We start from the raw sequence: 15,228 nt of genomic DNA on the forward strand, positions 1-15,228 counted from the left end.
TTGCCTACATATCCCACATCCGGTGAGAATCAAACTTGCGTAGTTCGGGCAGTTTTGACATAATAAAACAATACCAGATATTTTATTGAAACAAATTTTCTTTCTCTTTTTTTTCAAAATTTCGGCAGAGTTTCGGTACTTTTTTGGATACCGGGTTTTTCACAGACAGGTAATTATCTCTCTCAATCCCAACTTTTCTTAATTATTCAAAAGCCGGTCAGCATGCAATCCGAAGCAAATAAATTCACACGTAGCAAGTAGAATGCATCAGGATGGTCTTTTCATTTCAGGTACACCTGTCCTAGATGGTCCCAACCCCTGTGTTTAGTCCCCAAAATCAAATGCACGCGATGCAAATAAGCGTTCCTACTAGGGATCTGGCATAAGGCTTTGTTATACTGGGTTTATAACCCTGGGTGTATTGTTCTAGACCTGGCTTACCCGAGTAGACAGCTCGAGCCGATGGGGCAGCGTACCGGGAATACAAAAGCTTCACCGGCTTTGCAACTTGTCCGAGCCTCGTTCTAAAATTGGGATATGACTCTAATACAAAACAAGTTACACGAAGTGTACACTTCCTAGATGATTTAGAAGGCTCGGATAGAGGAGAGTTTCGTAGCAATTTATATATAGTCTAAATAATATCAAAGCGTTAAAAGCGGCAATTAGCACATTAGGATCAAATATGTAAAAATCAGATAATAAATAAAGCCAAGTATAACAGCTATTCTAAGCTCAAATTCGTGAACCCTAAACCAAAAGTTATGGGTTCGATCCCCAGAGGAGTCGCCAGAGTTGTCACACCTCCTTTTTTACCACTCGGAGGGGGTATATAAGGGAGTTTTTCCAATTAAAGTGATATTATTCGAAATGGATTTTTTTATTTATTTCAAAGACGCCACTTGGAATAGTTTGTTTGGTGTCCCAAGTCACCGGTTTATTTTAAAATCCCAAGTCGAGAAAATTTGACTTTATTTAAAAGTCTGCGAACCAGAAATTCTAGATAAGAAATTCTGTTAACCCGGGAGAAGGTGTTAGGCATTCTCGGGTTCCGTGGTTCGAGCACGGTCGTATACATTATTAATAATTGGCAAATTATCTAATTCACTACATGTTTTAAACCTATTGTGTATTTGTAACTTTATAACCGCCTTTTAATTATTTTAACCGCTTTTAGGAAGATTCAATGCTATTTAAAACACGTCTTAAACCATGCTGCATGAAATGCACCTGTGTTTCATGACACGTTCTATTTAACATTGTTGAGAATTGAAATTGGGTCATATGAAATGTACACCCGAATTTTGTAATAAAAAAATCAATTTAAAGAACGCGCCTAAAGCAACTACGAAGGTTCAAGTTAATAACAATGTTTGCGAGGGCCATGGAAAATTTAATTGATGGCATGCCCCAATTTTTTTTAAAAGGGTTAGAAATAATTTCACGAGGGCCATGGACTATTAAAAGTAAAATGACACACCTCAATTTTTCTATAAGAGTTAACTAATTTTATCGGGGCCATGGGCTTAAGAGTTTTATTTGGCATAGCACACCACAAAAGGTTTTAAGAGTAAATAATTAACGCCATCTAAGGGTATTTTTGTTTGAAACTATCTTAAGCTTAAAAAAGGCTAAAGGATTATGAAAGATTTTTAATTACTTTGGACAAAGGGAATGGGCCAGCAATGGCTCCTCACTTGGACGAATCAGCTGTAAATGCTGTATTTGGGCTCATGAATTGGCCCAGTAGAGAAGGAAACCTCAAGTTTCTGCCCAAGCCTGAATTTCGAACAAGTTCACCCACATTGGGCTTAACCAGGAGGGCCTCAGTTAACGTCTGGGCCTATCTACCTTTATGTTCTGAACTTACCCAAACTGCTAGAGAAATTGCAAGGAAAATGATTCACTTCAATCAGAAAACAAAAACAAACAAAAATATGCAATCCAAATTCGGAGGTTCATTTTTACCAACCTGATTTTAATTTTAAAGAAAATTAATCAACTGATTTTTGCAATGTAGATAAAAAAAGAATTGTGATTTAAAAAGGAAGGGATGACTTATGATACTGACTCAAAGCTTTGGACCTATAGGCTAGGCCCAAACCATTTGAGGTTGGTCTTCCGATTAGGCTGCAGATTCAACCCCTTTCTTTCTTATTAAACGAACAATTTTCAGTTCCACTAAGTAGGCTTGAAGCCCAGCTCCTCTACATCGCTACTATTTTGTAAGGCATGAGAAACACATAACTTAATTCCTAAATACAGTTAATCAAAAACTTGAAACTAAACATAACCATTACATTCTTCAAATAAATTAAGAAGCTCTCAAAATACATTAATACCTATGGATTACATAAACTAAACTTTACTAAAGCTAATCTATTATAGATCTTGGATAACTGATATCCTGAAGAATCCCTCCTCTTTTGGACATGGTTTGTCCATTAGAGCTTGGTCCCTTCTTGTATTAGAATGGTGTAAATTCTAATTTCCAGCCTTTAAACCTGTTGATTTGGCCAATAAATAGCCAAATCCGTAGGTATCAGCTTATAACAAAACAAACAAATGACAAACAAAATGATTTAAATAAAAGGAAAAGTTATATGTTCAAACAAAAGGTAAGAATCTGACTTCAAAAAACTCAAAACTAGCCCTAATGGATAACTTTGCAGGATTGAAACTCATAAAACATTCAGACATAGATCAACTTGCTCATGCTCAAAATCTAAACTCACATGTTCAAGATTCAACTATATTCATATCATTATTGGCTAAATACTATCATAAAAGACATTCATTTGCACCAAACATCATTTACATGCAACTGATTTCACATTTCTTTAACAACAAACATTACATGGGGAGAATGAAGTTCAGTACCTTGCATAACAGCAACAAAACAACAAATAAAGGTGCAAAAACTGGCTGAAACTTTAACAAGAAAGAGCAGCAACAGGACAGGAGCCACAGTAGACCAAAACCCAAGTTTCAGACCCAAAATCAAACACTTGAACCCAGAAAATGACCAACTGAACCAAGAAAATTCTTATTTTAAACCATTCCCAACTTGTAAAGAATCGGAAACAAAATGAGGAGTTTTGGGGTTTTAAGATTTCTGAAAAATATGATGTGATTTCAGGAATTTTGTGCAGAATATTAAAGCTGAATCCATATGAAAAATCTCTTTCTTTTCAGAATGAGTGAGCCTATATATAAGCTGCCTTAGGGAAGGTATCTTTTAAGCATATTCCTTATCCTAGGGAATAATAGTACTATCCTTTTTTACAATCTTTGGTACAACTGTCCTATATTTTAGCATTGTTTATAACAGCTAGGACAGCTGTACATTTTCTAGAAATTTCTGATTTTCAGCTTAAGTAAAAAACCCTTTTTACCCTTTAGGTTACTATTTCTTTCAACTTTAACCGAAACTTTTCCAATTCAAACATGTCCCTAAAGTTTCGAATGGTTTTCAGGTTAGGACCAACACAAACAAACCTAAGGCAAATAGAAATCTAAATCAAAAATCCCAAAAGAAACATAAAACTGCCACCTATAATTAAAATCTAAATTATACCATAAAAGAAGAAGTTCTCTATGCAAAGGAAAAAGGAAAAGAGATAACATGAAGGCAATAAAGGAAAACAATAGTGGATAATTCCAACTCATGCAATGCTTATAATCAATCAAAATAAATAGACATGTGAATGAAGTCTGAAACTACACCTAAACGGGCAACCAGCCAGAAATGTAATTAAGGGAAAAGAAAAGAAATTAAAAAGAAATCACGGGGGGAAATAAGTAACCAACAGACTAAAACATGATTACTTCCTAAATGATAAAAATGCAGAACAAAAACCTAAACATGCATCTAACAAAACTACTAAACATGCAGAAGACAAACAAGGATAAAATTTAAATGAACAGAAGAAAAGAAGAAGATTTACCTAAATTTGTTCCAAAATTAGGTCAAATTGGGAACTCGTCCAAAAATCCTCCGAAATGGACTTTGACTACCATTAATCGACTATTTTTAATAAGAGCAGTCGACTAATGGAGGTTTTAAGTCCATTCGACCAAACACAGATCAAGAAGAGAAAAAAGGAAAATTAGGGTTCTTCCGGAATCACGAGATTTAAAATTCGAAGCACTCAAGGCTGATTCGCAAGGGGCTAATGGTGGTTTTGGGTTCATATGGGGGTAAGGATCATAGGGTGTAATTTTTGTAAGATTTGTAATAACTAGGGTTTTGGTCGTGTCCTTCGATTTAAGATTCGAAGAAACCAGCAGTGATTCGAGGGAAAGGGATTGGAGATTTTCAATGGGGAGGTAAAGGGGAGTTCATGGTGTTATTTTGGGGGCGATTGGACCACCAAAACCACCGTGTGATTTCAGGTGGTGGTTTACGGTGGAGGCGGCGTGGAATGTAAGGCGGCTAGGGTTTGGGTGATTTACAGAGAGAGATGGAGAGAGAAAGGGTCCAATTGGGGGGGGGGGTATGGTTTTTGGACAGTTTTATAATTATTGAGTTGTGAGTTTCGAGCCGTTGGATGATTAAAATCCAACAACTGTGATGTGGTTTTACCAAAACGGGGTCGTTTGGGGCAAGGGAAGGCTGGACCGGGTTTGGCAGGGATTGGGCAAAATTTGGGCTGATTTGGGAGATTAAAATTTGTCCAATTTAGAAAATTAATAAACTAAAAATTAAAAGATAAAAAATATAAAAATGAGCTATTTTTTGTGATTTTCAAATTTTATAAAACAAATAATTACTGACTAATTCTAAAAAAATGTAAAACAAAATCCTAAATGCGTATTTTTGGTATTTTACATGATTTAAATAAAAATTAAACATGCATAGAAAAATGCAAATAATTAATAAAATTCTACCAAAATTCTTCAAATGACAAATAATTAACAGAAAACTTATTTTCCTTGGGATTTTATAGGAGTATTTCGTCTAGGGAAAAAATTACATGCTCATACCCAAAATACTAGTAAGTAAATTTTTAACTTATTTCTTTCACTCCTTAACTTCTTTTAACAAGATTTCATCCTAGAATCTAGGGTTTTCATGATAGAATTGGGAATTTTGGGTAAAACGTAAGAATATTGGAATTTGGGGATTTAGACCTCAAATTAAGGTCGGATTCCAAAACCAATTATATGTCCAAGCTCGGGGGTGAATGAGTAATCGGGTTTTGGTCTGAATTTTGGATTTGGACCAAGCGGGCCCGGGGTCGATTGTTCGTCTATATCCGGAAGATTGTTCGTCTTCATGGTGTGCCCGTGTCTATCATTTCAGACCGAGGTACATAGTTTACCTCACATTTCTGGAGAGGAGTTCAGCGGGAGTTGGGCACACGGGTCGAGTTCAGCACAACATTTCATCCTCAGACGAATAAGCAATCCGAGCGTACTATTTAGATTTTGGAGGATATGCTCCGAGATTGTGTCATTGACTTTGGAGGCTCGTGAGATCAGTTTTTTCCTTCAGCGGAGTTTTCCTACATCAACAGCTACCAGTCGAGCATCCAGATGGCTCCTTATAAGACTTTATATGGCAGGCGGTGTCGGTCGCCGATTGGATGGTTTGAACCGGGAGAGGCTCACTTGTTAGGTACGAATCTAGTACAAAGGGCCTTGGACAAGGTCAGGATCATTTAGGATAGGCTTTGTACAACTCAGTCCAGGCAAAAGAGTTATGCCGACCGTAAGGTTCGTGATGTGGCATTCATGGTCGGCGAGCGGGTGTTGCTTCGAGTGTCACCTATGAAGGGCGTGATGAGATTTGGGAAGAGGGGCAAGCTTAGCCCTAGGTTCATTTGTCCTTTTGAGATTCTTGATCGAGTGGGAGAGGTGGCTTACAGAATTGCATTGCCGCCGAGTTTATCAGTCGTGCATCTAGTGTTTCACGTGTCCATGCTTCGGAAATATCACAATGACCTATCCCATGTGTTAGACTTCAGCACTGTCCAGTTGGACAAGGACTTGTTCTATGAGGAGGAGCCGGTAGCAATTCTAGACTGGCAGGTTCGTCAGTTGAGATTGAAGAGTTTTCCTTCTGTTCGTGTTCAGTAGAGAGGTCAACCTGTTGAGGTAGTGACCTGGGAGTCCCAGTTCGATATGCGGAGCCGATATCCCCATCTTTTCTCTGACTCAGATACTTCCTTCTTATGTTCATTCGAGGGCTAACGGTTGATTTAGAGATGGAGAATGTAATGACCCAAAAGGTCATCACTTGTTTTGGAAATAAATTCTATGTTCGGAGGCCTTAAAACCTCCTTTTTGTCTCACCTTGATTCGCGTGCGCAGTCCGGGCGTGTGTCCAGAAAGTCATTATGTGAAAATCTATGGAAAATGATAAATTTTGATTTTAAAATGAATTTAAGTTGACTTCGGTCAATATTTTGGGTAAACGGACCTGGGCACGTGATTTGACAGTCCCGAAGGGTCCGTAGGAAAATATGGAACTTGGGCGTATGCCCGGAATCGAATTCCGAGATCCCAAGCCCGAGAAATGAGTTTTTAAAGAAAATTATTTTCTAAAATTTTAAGAGTTTTTGGAAATGTGAATGTATTGGAATTTAATGGTATCGGGCCCGTATCTTGGTTCCGGAGCCCGGTACATGTATTTTATGTTATTTAAGTTGAGCCCGTAAAGTTTGGTAAAAAACAGACTTGAAATGACGTGAATCAGACCATCGGTTGTTAAAAATGGAACTTAGGAGTTCATGAGATTTCCTTTGATTTTAATGTTAAATCCGTTGTTAAAGGTGTTAATTTGGCGATTTGATCGCACAAGTAAGTTCATATATGTTTTCGAGTTAGTATGCACGTTTGGTTTGGAGCCCCAAGGGCTCGAGTGAGTTTCGAATAGGTTTCGAGATGTTTTTACACTTAAGAAAAGTTGCAGGTTCAGAGAAGTTGCAGGTCTCTGAAGCTAGGTCTCGCGGTACGCGGTGTAATCTTCGCGACCGCGGTGGGATTCATGCTGTCCGCGATGAGCAAAGCCAGGTCTTTGCGGCTGCGCTCGATTTCTTGCAGTTCGCAGTGGAGCTCCGCAGCCTCAATCCTTTTTGTGCGGTCCGCGGAGAGGGTTTAAGAGGAGTATATTTAAAAAGGATTTTTAGTTATTTTTCACTTTTCAAACCCTAAAACATAAGAGGCGATTTTCCAAAAACTCTTTATTCTCCTAAAACACTAGTAAGTCGTTTTTAACTTATTTCTTTCACTCCTTAACTTCTTTTAACAAGATTTCATCCTACAATATAGGGTTTTCATGGTGGAATTGGAAATTTTGGGTAAAACCTAAGAATATTGGAATTTGGGGATTTAGACCTCAAATCGTGGTCGGATTCCAAAACCAATTATATGTACGGGTTCGGGGGTGAATGGGTAATCGGGTTTGGTTTGAATTTTGGATTTGGACCAAGCGGGCCCAGGGTCGATTTTTTTAACTTTTTGGGAAAAACACTAGAAAACCTATTTTCATGTATTAGGATTTGTTATTTAGCATTTATTAATGTTATTAAGTAAATTGTGGCTAGATACGAGCGAGTTGGAAGTGGAACCAAGAGGTAAAGCGGTAGTTGAAGATTGATTGTGTTCGTGGCTTTGAGGTAAGTGTTTTGTCTAACTTTAGCTTGAGGGATTAAGAGTTTAGTCTTATTTGCTATGTGTTAATTGTTGAGTACGACATATAGGTATGGTGATGAGTATCTATACGTTGGTCTCAAGCATGCCCGTGAGTCTATACTATGGTTAATGTGACTCCATTTTATATTATTCATGTTTTATATGATGATTTCTATTGAGGAATATGATTTGTGGAGGTATTATTGGTAATTGAACATTGTAGAGCGTTGGCTCAAGTCGAGAAATGAATTGTTAACATTGTAGAGTGTTGGCTCAAGTTGTGAATTGAATTGTGAGGTAAATGTGGAAAAGAGAAGAGGTTTATGATATTATCTCCCTTGCCGGGATGTTATTGCTTTTGGTATTATCTCCCTCATCGGGACGTTATTATTCATGATATTGTTTCCCTTGCCGGGATATTGTTATTGTGCTATTGTTCCCTTGCCGGGATTTTATTGTAATCTTATTGATTCTCGTGACCTTATTTCTTTGTGATTGTTGTTTGGGTTAGGAGGAGTGTTAAAGCACAAAGGGTGATGCCATGCATGACATTTGTGAAAGAGTGTAAAGCACGAAGGGTGATGCCGTGTATGATTTTGAGAGTGTTAATGCACGAAGGGTGATGTCGTGCCGCATGATGTACAATTCCGTGCCGATTTTATTGATTTTATGGTGAGGACGAGAGTAAAAGCACGAAGAGTGATGTCGTACAGATTATATTGATTATTATGGTGAGAACGAGTGTAAAAGTACGAATGGTGATGTCGTGCACTTGTCTTTTATTTCTGATTCTCGTTGGTAATCGAACTTTGGTGATCCTTATATTTATCTGTTGTTCTTCTGTTAGTTTTTTTTATGTTCCCCGTAGCATGTTTCCCCTTTTCCCATCCTTAACTGTATATTTCTGCCTTTATTTCTGTTGTATATGATTTAACTGCACAAGTTTATTTGGTAGTCTGATCCTAGCCTCATCACTACTTCGCCTAGGTTAGGCTAGGCACTTACCAGCACATGGGGTCGATTGTGCTGATACTACACTCTGCACTGTCTGCATATCCCCGTGCCTTAGCTTTTGGACCACATAGAGGTTGCTACATTTAGTCCATTAGGCGACCCGAGGTAGTCCTGCAGGCGTCCGCAGGCTTTGGTGTCTCCTTCTGTCCTTCCATAATGTTTCTTTTATGTATTTCCGAAATAACTTTGTATTTATCTTTCGGACCCCTATTTGTAGTATTCCTAGACGGTCTGTGAAGTTATAATACCAGTTCTGGTAGTTTTTAGTTTATGGATTTTTATCGATTTTATATTAAATGGATACATTTCATTCTTCCCCTTTATTATTTCCACTGATTTTGCAAATGTTAATTCATAACTACTAAAGGATTTAAAAATGAAAAAAGTAAATAATTGGAATGGTTGGCTTGCCTAGCTTACACTAGTAGGCGCCATCATGACTCCCGAGGGTGGAAAATTCAGGTCGTGACAAGTTGGTATCAGAGCTCTAAGTTTCTTAGGTCTCACAATTCATAGACAAGCTTAGTAGAGTCTGAGGGATCGGTACGGAGACGTTTGTATTTATCCCCAGAGGCTACAGAGTTAGGAAAAACTTCACATCTATTCTTTCCTGTCATGCAGTTTGGTTTCTCAATACTGATTGATTTCTACTTTGTTCTTTTGCAGATGGCGAGAACACGCGCTTCCTCATCCACTGATCAGCAGCCCGAGTCCCCCAATAGTAGCTCCCACAAGGGGCAGAGGGCAAAGCCGAGGCCGTGCTAGAGGCTGAGGCAGGGGCAGAGCTCAGCCAAAAACAGCAGCACCAGCGGCGGAGCCTTAGGTTGAGTTTGATGATGAGGTTCTGGCCCAAGCAGTTTCAGTGGGCCCAACTCAGGTCCTAGAGGGGTTCATTGCTACCCAGTACTCTATGATGCTTTGGTCCTTTTAGTGGGCCTTATGGAGAGTGTCACCCGGACAGGCTTACTTCTGGTAGCACCTGCCGTCTCTCAGGCCGGGGGAGGAGCACAGACTCCCACTACCCACACTCCGGAGCAGATAGTTCCCCAGTTTCAGACTCCAGCAGCTTAGCCAGTTGGAGCAGTTTAGTCGGGTGTGGTAGCTCAGACCGGTGATGGAGCAGCAATGTCTGCTGATTCCTTGTGGAGATTGGACATGTTTACCAAGCTCTTCACCACCACTTTCAGCATTGCATCTTCTAAGGATCCCCAGGATCATTTAGACATCTATCATGAGGTTCCCAGGAACATGGGGATAGTGGAAACCAATGGGGTCGACTTTGCTACCTTTCGTTTGTCTGGTTCTGCCAAGACTTGGTGGAGAGATTATTGTTTGGATAGGCCAGCTGGATCACCAACTTTGACTTGGGATCAGTTTTCTCAGCTATTTTAGGATAAGTTTCTTCCTATCACTCAGAGGGAGAACTATCGGAGGCAGTTTGAGCATCTCCAATAAGGTTCTATGACTGTTACTCCGTATTAGACCAGATTTATTGACTTGGACTATCATGCTCTTCTTATACTTCCCACTGAGAGAGAGTGAAGAGGTTCATTGAGGGACTCATTTAGCCTATTCGATTGCAGATGGCTAAGGAGACGGGGAACAATTTTTCTTTTCAGGATGCGGCCAATGTGGCCAGTAGAGTTGAGATGGTTCTATCACGGGAGGGTGGTCAGGGGTATGACAAGAGGCCTCGCCACTCGGGCAGATTCAGTGGTGCCTCATCTGGAGGCAGGGATTCTTTTGGTAGGGGCCATCCTCCCAGGCCGTTCCATTCAGCACTTCAGGCTTCTCACGGTGCTCCAAGTGGTTGTGGTTCTCGTATGCAGTATTCTGATCAGTTGCCATACAGTGCACCACCAGCTCCTATCAGTGCACCTCCACTCTAGAGTTTTCAGAGTGGTTATTCAGGCCGTTAGGGTCAGCAGTCTCAGCCGCCGAGGGCTTGTTATACATGTGGCGATATGGGGTATATTGCTAGATTTTGCCCTCGAGCACCAAACATATCTCATCATCAGGGTTCCCGTGCCATGGTTTAGGCACCGAGTGTTCCACAGCCCGTCCAGCCAACTAGAGGTGGAGGTAGAGGTGGAGGTAAAGTTATTAGAGGTAGAGCTCAGGACGCTAGAGGTAGAGGTCAGCCAGTAGCAGGTCGTCCCAGAGATGTAGTTCAGAGTGGTAGGGCTCAGCCCCGATATTATACTCTTCCAGCCAGGCCTGAGGCTGAGGCTTCCGATGCAGTTATCACAGGTACTATTCTGGTTTGTAGTAGTGATGCTTCAGTTCTATTTGATCCAGGATCTACATACTCCTATGTGTCATCTTATTTTGCACCGTATCTGGTCATGCCTAGTGATTCTTTGAGTGCTCCTGTATGTGTCTACATCGGTGGGTGATTCTATTGTGGTAGATCGTGTCCATCGTTCATGTATAGTTGTGATTGGGGGTCTTGAGACTCGAGTAGATTTGTTACTATTGGACATTGTTGATTTTGATGTCATATTGGGGATGGACTGGTTATCACCTTACCATGCTATCTTGGACTGTCATGCCAAGACTGTGACCTTAGCCTTGCCGAGGTTGCCTCGTTTAGAGTGGAGAGGGACTCCTGGTCATTCTACCCATAGTGTTATCTCGTATATGAAGGCTCGGCAAATGGTCGAGAATGGGTGTTTGGCCTATTTGGCATATGTTCGTGATTCTAGTGCTGGGGTTCCTTCTATGGATTTTGTGCATGTAGTTCATGAATTTCCTGATGTATTTCCTTCAGACCTGCTGGGTATGCCACCTGACAGGGATATTAACTTCTACATTGATTTGGCTCCGGGCACTCAGCCCATTTCTATTCCGCCGTATCGTATGGCCCCGCCTTAGTTGAAAGAATTGAAGGAGCAGTTGCAAGACTTTCTTGATAAAGTCTTCATTAGACCTAGTGTCTCGCCTTGGGGTGCACCAGTGTTGTTTTTAAGAAGAAGGACGGATCGATGAGGATGTGTATAGATTACTGGCAATTGAATAAGGTTACAATCAAGAATAAGTATCTGTTGTCGAGGATTGATGATTTGTTTGATCAGATTCAGGGTGCCAAGGTATTTTCGAAGATTGACTTGAGATCTGGCTACCATCAGCTGAGGATTAGGGAATCCAACCTCCCCAAGACAGCTTTCCGCACTCGGTACGAGCATTATGAGTTCTTGGCGATGTCATTTGGGTTGACCAATGCCCAAGCAGCTTTTATGGATTTGATGAACCGAGTGTTTAGGCCTTACTTGGATTCGTTTTTGATAGTCTTCATTGATGATATTTTGATCTATTCCCGCAGCCGGGAGAAGCATGAGCATCATCTGAAAGTGGTTATTCAGACTTTGAAAGATAGTCAGTTGTATGCTAAGTTTTCGAAGTGTGAGTTCTGGTTGAGTTTGGTTGCATTCTTGGGTCATGTAGTTTCAGCAGAGGGTATTCAGGCATATCTCAAGAAGATAGAGGCAGTCAAGAACTGTCCTAGACCCGCATCAGCTACAGAGATTCGGAGTTTCTTGGGTTTGGCAGGCTACTACCGTCACTTTTTGGAGGGGCTTTTGTCTATTGCAGTCCCGATGACCAGGTTGACCTAGAAGAGTGCCCAATTCAGGTGGTGGGACGAGCGTGAGGCGAGCTTTCAGAAGCTCAAGACAGCTTTGACTATGGCACCGATGTTGATTTTGCCCACAGGTTAAGGGCCATTTATAGTTTATTGTGATGCATCTCGTATTGGACTTGGTGTGGTATTGATGCAGGATGGAAAGGTCATTGCTTATGCTTTCCGGAAGTTGAAGATTCATGAGAAGAACTATCCAGTCCATGATTTGGAGTTAGCAGTCATTGTTCATGCATTGAAGATCTAGAGGCACGACCTGTATGGCGTGTCATGTGAGGTGTTCACGGATCACAAGAGTCTGCAATATTTGTTCAAGCAGAAGGAGCTAAATTTGAGGCAGAGAAGGTGGTTGGAGCTATTGAAAGACTATGATATCACCATCTTATATCATCCGGGGAAGGCCATTGTTGTGGCGGATGCTTTGAGTAGGAAGTCAGCCAGTATGGGTAGTCTTGCGTATATTCTGGACGGTGAGACACTGCTTGCTTTGGATGTTAAAGCTTTGGCCAATCAATTCGTGAGGTCGGATGTTTCTGAGCCCAGCCGGGTGTTGGCTTGCATAGTTGCTCGTTCTTCTTTATTGGAGAGTATTTGAGATCGGCAGTATGATGATCCTCATTTGTATGTCCTTAGGGACACGGTGCAACACGGTGGTGCTAAGTAGGTTACTTTGGGAGATGATGGAGCTTTGAGGCTGCATGGTCGAGTTTGTGTACCTAATGTGGATGGGCTTCAAGAGTTGATTTTAGAGGAGGCCCATAGTTCCCGGTACTCTATTCATTCAAGCGCCGCTAAGATGTATCAGGATTTGCGGCAGCATTATTGGTGGAGGAGGATGAAGAAGGATATTGTTGCATATGTGGCTCGATGTTTGAATTGTTAACAGGTTAAGTACGATCATCAGAGACCTGGTGGTTTGTTCCAGAAGAATGATATTCCTGAGTGGAAGTGGGAGCGTATCACTATGGACTTCGTTGTTGGACTCCCACGAACTCAGAGGAAATTCGATGTAGTGCGAGTTATTGTTGATAGGCTGACTAAGTCAGCACATTTCATTCCTGTAGCAGTCTCCTATTCTTCCGAGAAGTTAGCTGAGATCTATATCTGAGAGATTGTTCATCTTCATGATGTGCCCGTGTCTATTTCGGATCGAGGTACGTAGTTTACCTTGCATTTCTAGAGAGCAGTTTAGCGTGAGTTGGGCACACGAGTTGAGTTGAGCACAGCGTTTCATCCTCAGACGAACGGGCAGTCTGAGTGTACTATTTAGATTTTGGAGGATATGCTCCGAGCTTGTGTCAATGACTTTGGAGGCTCATAGGATCAGTTCTTGCCTTTAGCGGAGCTTGCCTACAACAACGGCTACAAGTCGAGTATCCAAATGGATCCTTATGAGGCTTTATATGGTAGGTGGTGTCGGTCGCCGGTTGGATGGTTTGAGCTGGGAGAGGCTCGGTTGTTGGGTACGGATCTAGTACAGGAAGCCTTGGATAAGGTCAGGATTAATCAGGATAGGCTTCGTACAGCTCAGTCTAGGAAAAAGAGTTATGCTGATCGTAAGGTTCACGATGTGGCATTCATGGCCGGCGAGCGGGTGTTGCCTATAAAGGGCGTGATGAGATTTGGGAAGAGGGGCAAGCTTAGCCCTATATTCATTGGCCCGTTTGAGATTCTTGATCGAGTGGGAGAGGTGGCTTACAGACTTGTGTTGCCGCCGAGCTTATCAGCCATGCATCTAGTGTTTCATGTGTCTATGCTTCGGAAGTATCACGGCTATCCATCCCACGTGTTAGACTTCGACATTGTCCTGTTGGAAAAGGACTTGTCCTATGAGGAGGAGCCAGTAGCTATTCTAGACCGGCAGGTTCGTCAGTTGAGATCGAAGAGTTTTCCTTTTGTTCGTGTTCAATAGAGAGGTCAACCTGTTGAGGCAGCGACCTGGGAGTCCGAGTCCGATATGCAAAGTCGATATCCCCATCTTTTATCCGACTCAAGTACTTTTTTCTTATGTCCGTTCGAGGACGAACAATTATTTTAAAGGTGGAGAATGTGATGACCCAAAAGATCATCACTTGTTTTGGAAATAAATTCTATGTTCCGAGGCCTTAAAACCTTCTTTTTGTCTCACCTTGATTTGCGTGCACAGTGCAGGCGTGTGTCCGAAAAGTCATTATGTGAAAATCTATGGAAAATGATAAATTTTGCTTTTAAAATGAATTTCATTGACTTTGGTCAATATTTTGGGTAAACGGACCCGGACCAGTGATTTGAAGGTCCCGGAGTGTCCGTAGGAAAATATGGGACTTTGGCGTATGCCCATAATTGAATTCCGAGATCCCAAGTCCGAGAAATGAGTTTTTAAATAAATTTGTTCTATGAAATTTTAAGAGTTTTTGGAAATGTAGATGTATTGGAATTTGATGGTATCGGGCCCGTATCTTGGTTCCGGAGCCCGGTACAGGTCTCATATGTTATTTAAGTTGATCCCGTAAAGTTTGGTAAGAAACGGACTTGAAATGACGTGAATCGGACCCTCGGTTGTAAAAAATGGAACTTAAGAGTTCATGAAGTTTTTCTTTGATTTTGATGATAAATTCGTTGTTAAAGGTGTTAATTTGGCGATTTGATTGCACGAGTAAGTCCATACATGTTTTCGAGTTAGTATGCGCGTTTGGTTTGGAGCCCCAAGGGCTCGGGTGAGTTTCGGATAGGTTTCGGGATATTTTTACACTTAAGTTGCAGGTTCAGAGAAGTTGCAGGTCTCTAAAGCTCGGTCTTGTGGTCCGCGGTGGAATCTTCGCGACTGTGGTGGAGTCTTCGCGACCGCGGTGGGATTTATGCGGTCCGCGATGAGCAAGGCTAGGTCTTCGCAGCCGCGCTCGATTTCTTGTGGTCCGCCATGGAGCTCCGCGGCCGCAGTGCTTTTTATGCGGTCCGTG

This window comes from Nicotiana tabacum, chromosome 11 (assembly GCF_000715075.1).
Source record: "Nicotiana tabacum cultivar K326 chromosome 11, ASM71507v2, whole genome shotgun sequence".
NCBI lineage: Eukaryota > Viridiplantae > Streptophyta > Magnoliopsida > Solanales > Solanaceae > Nicotiana > Nicotiana tabacum.